Below are 8,670 nucleotides of genomic sequence, written 5' to 3'. Positions count from 1 at the left end.
AGGTTCCTTACAGAGCAGTGTGCTATTAGGTTACCACTCCACCAAAGCACACCATCCCTTGGTTGGTTTTGTGTGTCTGTTTGCTGCACAGCAGTAGGTAGCTTGGAGAGGTGGTTTGTGATCTCCCCCAGAGTCATTTGTTTCCAAGGAGGCCACACCTCTTCTGAGGAACAGATGTTAATCATCACAGTGTCCAGATCTTATCATTTACACATGTACAGTTTTGTTTATGTACGTGCCTATGGGCCATGGTGTCTTGGTTATTGCGATGGCTTTTGCACTGAAATGGTAACAAACGTGTCAAACCTTGAAGGCCAGCTTCCTATATCCCACCCTGTTTCATATCTCTTAAATAATCTAAATTTGTGTATATAGATTTTTTTGCCTTCTAAGGTTCTTCTATGAGTGCTTTGTGACTATTCAATGTGTGTGTGTGTGTGTGTGTGTATAAAAGAGACAGAAAGAGAAAGAGAGAGAGAAAGAGAGGAGAGAGAGAGAGAGAGAGAGAGAGGGAGAGAGAGAGAGAGAGAGGGAGAGAGAGAGAGAGAGGCAAGCATCGAGCTATTATACGATAACAGTATAGACAGTAGTAACACCCGCTTACTTCTGAAATGACACAAGTGCTAGGTTTGATGGGCCTGGCACGGATTTCAAGGCAGGGACTTGAGTTTTTGGACCACATACACTTAAATGGTTTAGCAATCATTGCCTTTGTCTTGTCAACAACATACACACAGTAAGCAGCATTGAGTGTTAAAACACAGGGCACACAGTAGAGCTAGTCATTTGATCTTCTAGCACTGCCTTAAAAAGACACAGTAGTTTCAGTTAGGTTTTCATTGTTGTAAAAATACACCATGATCAAGGCAATTTTTTTTCTTTTTTTTTTTTTAAAGATTTTATTTATTTATTATATGTAAGTACACTGTAGCTATCTTCAGACACCCCAGAGGAGGGCATCTGATCTCATTACAGATGGTTGTTAGCCATCATGTGGTTGCTGGGATTTGAACTTAGGACCTTTGGAAGAGCAGTCAGTGCTCTTAACCGCTAAGCCATCTCTCCAGCCCCAATCAAGGCAATTCTTATAAAGGACAACGTTTAATTGGGACCAGCTTAAGAAGTTCAGTCCATTATCATCAAGGCAGGAAGCATGGCAGCATCCAGGCAGGCATGGTGCAGGAGGAGCTGAGAGTTCTGACATCTTGTCCAGAAGGCAAACAGGAGAAGACTAGTTTCCAGGCAGCTAGAAGAAGGGTCTCAAAGCCCACCCTCACAATGACACACTTCTGCCAACAAGGAACCAACCTCCTAATAGTGCCACTCCCTGGGCCAAGCGTATTCAAACCATCACAAATGGTCTTTTGACTTAACAGAAACATACTTGTATGTGTGTGGCCAGGGCTTCTATTTGCACTAACGTATCTAGAGGTCTCCCCTTGGATCAGAATAAAATAAATGTGGCTCCCCACCAAGATGGGCTCCTTGGAAATGGTTCTTATATGATACAATGTAACAGGGAATCCACTGGTTGTGTGGAAGACTTGAGCTGGCTAAGAGGACATCTTCCGGTACAGCCTTCTAGAAGGCACCAACACAATGAGTTCCATGTGATCCACTGCGGTGCAGGGAGACAGAAAACCTTGTGTGAAAAATAAATGTCTTGTTTGCCTATGCATTTCCCCATGTCTGTAACACCCCATTGTAGCCGTCAGGTGTAGCCACACCATATTCCTGTGTATAGTGTACCTACATAGTAGGTACAGTGGGGGCATAATGATATAAATATATAAGTTTAACCATTTAAGTTAATCTGTCCCAAACAGAGGTATATATGGAATATATGTCTATAGGTTTCATAGGCTTCACTTCTGACCTAGGGTACAATCAGGTGCCCCACGTATGTCCTGAGATGTTGGAGTTGAGGTGTTGGAGGTGTGACCTGAGGATCATTTAGGCATGACACATGGGTCACAAGACTGAGACCCTGTTCCGGTGACAATTGTTTCAGAAGTGTGAGTTTTGCCCCAAGAGATGTAAAAGGATGACGTTCTTGTAAGTGGACATCGCCCACCGCCCAGAGAATGAGGCCATCGACCCCAGCTTGTCCCACGGGTGACTTTTACTCAGAGATTCTTAAAGAGGGGTAGGTGACTGGGCGGATTCCCATCATTCCTTGACTGCACTTCTTTGTTTCATCTCTTGGCGGCAGGCGAGAAAGGAGCATAGAACAAACAGAGACTGACTAAAGATTAACCCTGCCAGGAAGGCCCCTTACAGTGTCATCCTCGTGTCCCAGAGGAAGTGTTAAGTCTTAGTGTCTGTGCCTTATCTGTCAGTTTGATGTAAAATTTTGTCACATTCATACCATGGTTATGGACCACAGTGGTTGATGTCACACTGACTGACAGCTTCTGGCCCCAAAGGATGGTGGTCATGTCAAGTACAGGTCACTATTTCTGCACCTTCTAAATGTCTAACAGCCAGATTTTTTTTTTTTGCTACCAACTGTTTAATTGCTAATAAAGATGGAAAAATATTGCTTCTAGTCAGACTTGGGTATAATTCTAGCCATCCCAAGGGCTGACTGTGATGTGTATCAATCAACGTGAAACAACTTACAGTTAATTAGCATTCAGTCATTCATGAGTAAATCATTATTGGTTCAAGTAGCTCCGTGTTTTAGCAGGATGACAGACATGAGTGTTCTGCTGGGGACACAGGGAAAGACTAAAGGTCGCTTAAAATAACCTACGCGTGCGACATCTCTTCAGCAAACCCTTGAAAACATCACCTTTGGACAGTACGGGGCATCTGGATTGAAGTTCACCACTTCCAACTCTTCTCATAGACCAAAAGCAAGTCTGAAAATCTCCACAACGCTGTGTACCAGTAAGGGAGGGCCACATTTTGAATTGCTGTGTTTATTTTTCTCTTTTTATTTCCTCACACAGTCAGTACCAGAGGGAGATGGCTGCTTAGAGAACTTGACATGTTTTTAAAATCTTTCTGGTGTTCATTTCCTAAAACTCTGGAGGGGAGAATGGATTTAGGGAATATGTAGGTGAAGTTAAGGAACCTGAGTCCAGACCAAAAAAAATTAATAATAATAAGTTCACAAATGGAAAAAGAAAATAATTTCTTTTCAAGAAAATAAAGCCTCACAAATTCCTCTCAGATATGGAGACCAGGAGATAGGGCTCTGCAGCCTGGGATGGAGATGTTGAGGACGTGTTTCTTAGACAGTCAGTTCTCTTTTCTCTTCCCAAGAAAGAGGGGGGTAAAAAAATCCCAGAAACAAGGCAGGGACAGCACTTGGGCACCCATGAAAGGCAGAAAGATTTCTTCCCAGCTCAGGTTGGCAACAGATGAAGATGACAAAATAATTCTAACATTGATCCTGACCCCTCAATAGCAACCAGTGTGGACCAACAACGAGACAGGGGACCACTCTCAGTGACAGCTGGCCTGGATCAAGCTTTGGATAGGAACCAGGACAGCCAACAGAAGCTGCGTGACTGAGAATCTTTCTTGGCGGGTAGATAAGGGATGGCAAGATAGAATTTTAGGTTTTAATGAAATAAATCCCCTTTTTCAAAAAAATAAACTCGATAGAGGTGAACTGATGTTGGCACTTGGTTGTGTTTTAAAAAATAAAACAATTTATTAAATTTCTTTGAGCTTACATAAACGTAAGCGGAGCTATCAAGACATACAGTCGAGTTTGCGGGCCTGGGGAATTCATGTGGGCGTCAGAGTGAAAGCAGGTGTGAAAGCAACAGAAGGAGTCACAGCTACCAAAGAGCTTGAGTCCGTCGGAAAGTTCGGTCTGGCGTTAGCAGTTGCAGGAGGCATGGTGAATTCTACTTTATATAGTGTGGATGCTGGACACGGAGCTGTCATCTTTGACCGATTCTGTGGCGTACAGGACATTGTGGTAGGGAAAGGGACTCACTTTCTCATCCCTTGGGTACAGAAGCCGCTCATCACTGGTAGTGAAGACTTGCAGAACGTCACCATCACACTACGCATCCTCTTCCGGCCGGTGGCCAGCCAGCTTCCTTGTATCTACGCCAGCAATGGCGAGGACTATGACGGTGGGTGCTGCCCATGACCGCAGAGATCCTCAAGTCGATGCTGGAGAGCAGATTACCGAGCTGGTCTCCAGGCAGCTGAGCGATGACTTCACAGAGCGAACAGTGACATTTGGGTGACAAGCGCGCGTCCCTGACACATCTGACTTTCGTGAAGGAGTTCAAGGGGCAGTAGAAGCCATCAGGTGGCTCAGCAGGAAGCAGAGAGAGCCAGGTTTGTGGTGGAAAAGGCTGAGCAGCAGCAGAAGGCGGCCGTCATCTCTGCGGAGGGTGACTGGAGGGTGACTGCAAGGCCGCTGAGCTGAGCGCCCACTCGCTGGCCACAGCAGGCAATGGCCTGATTGAGCTGCGAAAGCTAGAAGCTGCGAGGACATTGCTACCAGCTCTCCGGCTCGCTCTCCAACACCACCCTCCTCCCAGCGGGGCAGTCAGTGCTCCTCCAGCTTCCCCAGGGAGGCCGGCCAATCAGTTGGGCCACGGCCTCCATCATTCTGAATGACGTCTTCCTTCTGCCCCCGCCCCAGAAATCACTGTGAAATTTAATGATTGGCTTAAAGTGAAGGAAATAAAGGTAAAATCACTTCAGGAAGAAAGAAAGAAAGAAAGAAAGAAAGAAAGAAAGAAAGAAAGAAAGAAAGAAAGAAAGAAAGAAAGAAAGAAAGAAAGAAAGAAAGAAAGAAAGGAAAGAAAGAAAGAAAGAAAGAAAGAAAGAAAGAAAGAAAGAAAGAAAGAAAGAAAGAAAGAAAGAGAAAGAGAAAAAGAAAGAAATACAGTCACCATTGCCATTTTGCGTCCTCCAACTACAAGCTGGGAAAACCAACATAGTTGTCAGCCAAAGTCAAAATCTGAGGAAGATGGAGGTGACCATTTAAGCCCTCCGTCCAAGCTTAACCTTTTCACGTCTACTTGGCCACAAAGGACCGAATGGACACAAAGGATCGAATGGCCACCCAATCTTGGTGAGGTCTTCCTTCCCTCACTCCCAGGCCCATCCCTTCCTTAAACATTCCACGGGCTACCAGTCGTGTCGATAAGGGATTACCTAGCACTACAAGTAAACAGTGGTTTTTGCTCATCTTGAAAAACATTAACAAATGTGATTGCAGCCTCTGGGGTTTGATTGGTGTTTGTGATATTAAAATGTTCTTCAAATTATGAGCATCATTTGATATCAACAATACCGGCTAACTCTCCTACACCTAATTTTAACAGATGAATACGTACTAAACAGACTTATTTTTAGTCTGTTTTAGTTCAACTGTATTTTACTGGATATTTTGAACACATCTTGTCCTGTTCTGTTGTCGGTACACATATAACCACAAGAGGTACAAGTTGACCCTTAGACAGTCATCAAAAGCAAGTCTGTAGTAGTCCCACGCTTTCATTGAGAAATACCTAGTTTCGTGTACAAGATCTGCAAAGTGAAAAGCATTAAGCCCACTGTTTTGCTGATTTTATGGTATTTGGCTGGACTGTCCTTTCGTAAAAGACATTTCATACCTGTGTCTATTGTTAGATGCAGAATTGATGATACAGCTCTCTGTCTTTCTGTTTAACGTAGCTGTGGTTTATGACAAAAAGCTAAAATGACCCACAGACTCTCCATTCAAGGGAGACTGCTATCCCTGAATAATTTCTCGGTATCATGAAACTTGTTTAGTTTGTATGGATTCAAGAAGCAGCAATGTGGAGACTTTATCCACATCCCGACTATGTGAGACTATTACCGAGGTCATATGTACACTGCAGGAGAGTTGGCCGAGCGGGGGCCGGAAAGTGGGCAGGCCAGCAGATCACGAGAGCGTGGGGCTAACCCGCGGAGAGTTCGCGGGTCCATTGGCCGGCTGGCAGGAAGGAGCCCTGTGGCCCTGTGTGAGGGCTGTGGATCCACATCGCCTTGCCGGCACTAGCGCAGGAATGTACCGGGGATCTTTTTTAAAAAATATTTCTGCAACAACAATGGACTCTTGTTGTGGTTTTACTCGCAACGGGGCTATCCTCTGAGAGAATGCTTAGAGAAAATTATGAATAAATATTAGGAAAATATGCTGGAAAATATCAAGTTTGATGATAAAACAGCGATCTCTAAGCGTTAAGATGCATGCGGTGTGCCAGCGATGAGGTAGAAAGCGGCCCACCGTTATAGCCTGGGGTACCGCCTCAGACTCATTTGCTCATTTCTCTAATGAATATTACTGAGAAGATGCTTTGTAACACGAACCTTCTGCTCCGTTTTCAGTGTGAGAACAAGAAGACTTTAAAAGCAGTATCTTGCAAGACCAAACTTCCAAAGAATGATTATTAACGTTACTGATGTATGGTCATTACATTATGTAATTACGTATGATATTAAATAATGTATAAATGACTACATCATTTAAAAAAAACCTTTCCACTCAAATAGCTACATTATGACCTGGATATGAAATGCTCCCCGAAAGGCTCTTATATGTAGAGCTTGGTCTCTGGAGGGCAAATGTAGTCACTGAAACGCATTTGGGTCAGGAGACTGACTACTCAATGGATATGTCTATCCAGTGGAATGATTCGCTATCGCTGACAGTTTCGTTCCGTTGGGAAATGGTGAGAACCAGAGAGTGTGGAATGGCTGACAAAAATAGTTCCCAATGGCCATGTCTTCAAAGCACAGCCATGTCCCACCCCTGTCCTTGTATCTGTCCGGGCTTGCTGACTGACTTTAGTTGGTCCTTGTTCTCCCTCTGAGCCCTGACAGCATGAGGCTCTACCTCACTACCTCAACCCTAAGCTATACAAGCCAGCTGACCACGGATGGAACCCTCTGAGACAGTGAGCCAAAGTAAGTCTTCCTTTCCATGAGCCACTGGTGGTCAGGCACAGAGATGGAAACAGCCTATCATAATGAACGCTTCTAAAGAGGTTGACTGGAGATATTCACTGTAATGCTCAGTTTACTCCAGGGTATTTTTGGATGATTTATTAGCTTCCTTATGAGTTTGACTTTTCTTCCACTTTGAGCTTTAAACTTGTTCTGATTATTTTGTATTTATATTTTTATACTTGTATTTTCATTTATATTTATATTTTGCCCAAAAGTAGCCTCAAGTTTTTCTTAGCTTCAACTCACGGAGAAAAGAAATAAACATATAATGAATTTAAATAATATTTGTACATTGTATAATATTAATAATATCAATAGTATTTATTCTATAATATTTAAATTGGAATAATATTTTATTCTTTTTAAAATACTTATATGCTCCTTGTGAAAATGTTGATTAATCACAGCCCTAGCTCCCAATGATTGCATTTTACTTTCTACTATTTTATGCATTTACACATTTTTCTTCATAAACAATTTTGTGTCTTGCCTTTTATAATTGTTTTCTAAATGTTTCTTGCGTTAGAAGTTCTGCAAAAGACAAACACTTGCACAAAGACGCTTGTGTTATGCTCTATAATATGATTGAACCCTTTCTGCCATCAACAATCCCACAAGCCTACTTCCAAACTCACAGCCCATGTTGATTGTGGACAGCATCCCTCATCAAAGAAACAAAGAGAGACCATCACGGAAAACCACAATGGATGTGACTGCCATCACCAGATGAGGAGCCCTGTCCCAGCAGATACATCTTCACCACAGCTCCTTCATCTGTGGCTCAGGGGACATTGTGGCCATGGAGGCAGAAAGACCGTAAGAGCCAAAGGACCGCCAATTCTTCTGTGAGTGTCTCCTCGAAATGGCTGCATAAGAAAGACCAGAATAATGGCGACATTGATGGTTAGTGTGGAAGCGTCCCACTCCTAGACAGGCAACCATTGCCCGCTGTGAGAAGGAAAATTAGTCTCTCCCACAGGTGAGCTCTGTTATTGGTTCTCCAAGGCAGTGGTCATTCCTGAAACCACACACACACACACACATACATACACACACACACACACACACAAGCAACAAAAACCAACTCAGCAAGTTGAATTTATATTTATTTGTACATTCACATACATGCATGTGTGTGTGTGTATAACAATAATAATCAAAGAAAAGAGGCTATCAACTTGAGAAAGGGACAAGGAAGAGGTTTTAGGGAGGAAAGAGGGTGAAAAAATTAGTTTCAACTAATAATATATTTAAAAATAATTGGCTATACATTGGTTTGAATGATGTCTAGTTTTACTTTTCATAAGCAACGGTGTACATATATAGTTAGACTTTACAGGTAACTTAATTCTTCACTCTATTTCTCAAAACTACAAAGTCCAATACATAAAGAGATGACCTTGATAGTTGATACAATAACAGTTTGATTTAAGCATGCCCTTTACACTTCTATCAAAAATAATTTAGTAACTTAAGCAATATTGAATGGATTAATTTTCTGAAGATTAATTTAATTTTGAGGTTAAAAAAATAAATATTTATCTGTGGACGAAAAGCAACATCCCTAACAATGATTACGTAGCCCTTTCCTAAGCATTTGGTGCTTCCCGTGTGTAAGTCAGAAGGGTCACAGGCTGGATGTGATGGTGCACGCCTTTAATCTCAGCACTTGAGAAGCAGAGACAGGAAGCTCTCTCTCGAGTTTGAGACAAG

General features: G+C 42.7%; 1 pseudogene; it reads left to right on the top strand.

Moving 5' to 3' along the window:
* The first annotated feature begins 268 nt into the window (after nucleotides 1-268).
* On the top strand, nucleotides 269-4,630 carry LOC127674244 (prohibitin 1-like; annotated as a pseudogene).
* The last annotated feature ends 4,040 nt before the right edge of the window (nucleotides 4,631-8,670 follow it).

Source organism: Apodemus sylvaticus, chromosome 23 (genome assembly GCF_947179515.1).
Source record: "Apodemus sylvaticus chromosome 23, mApoSyl1.1, whole genome shotgun sequence".
Taxonomy (NCBI): Eukaryota; Metazoa; Chordata; class Mammalia; order Rodentia; family Muridae; genus Apodemus; species Apodemus sylvaticus.
This window is presented reverse-complemented; position numbering and strand designations above follow the sequence as displayed.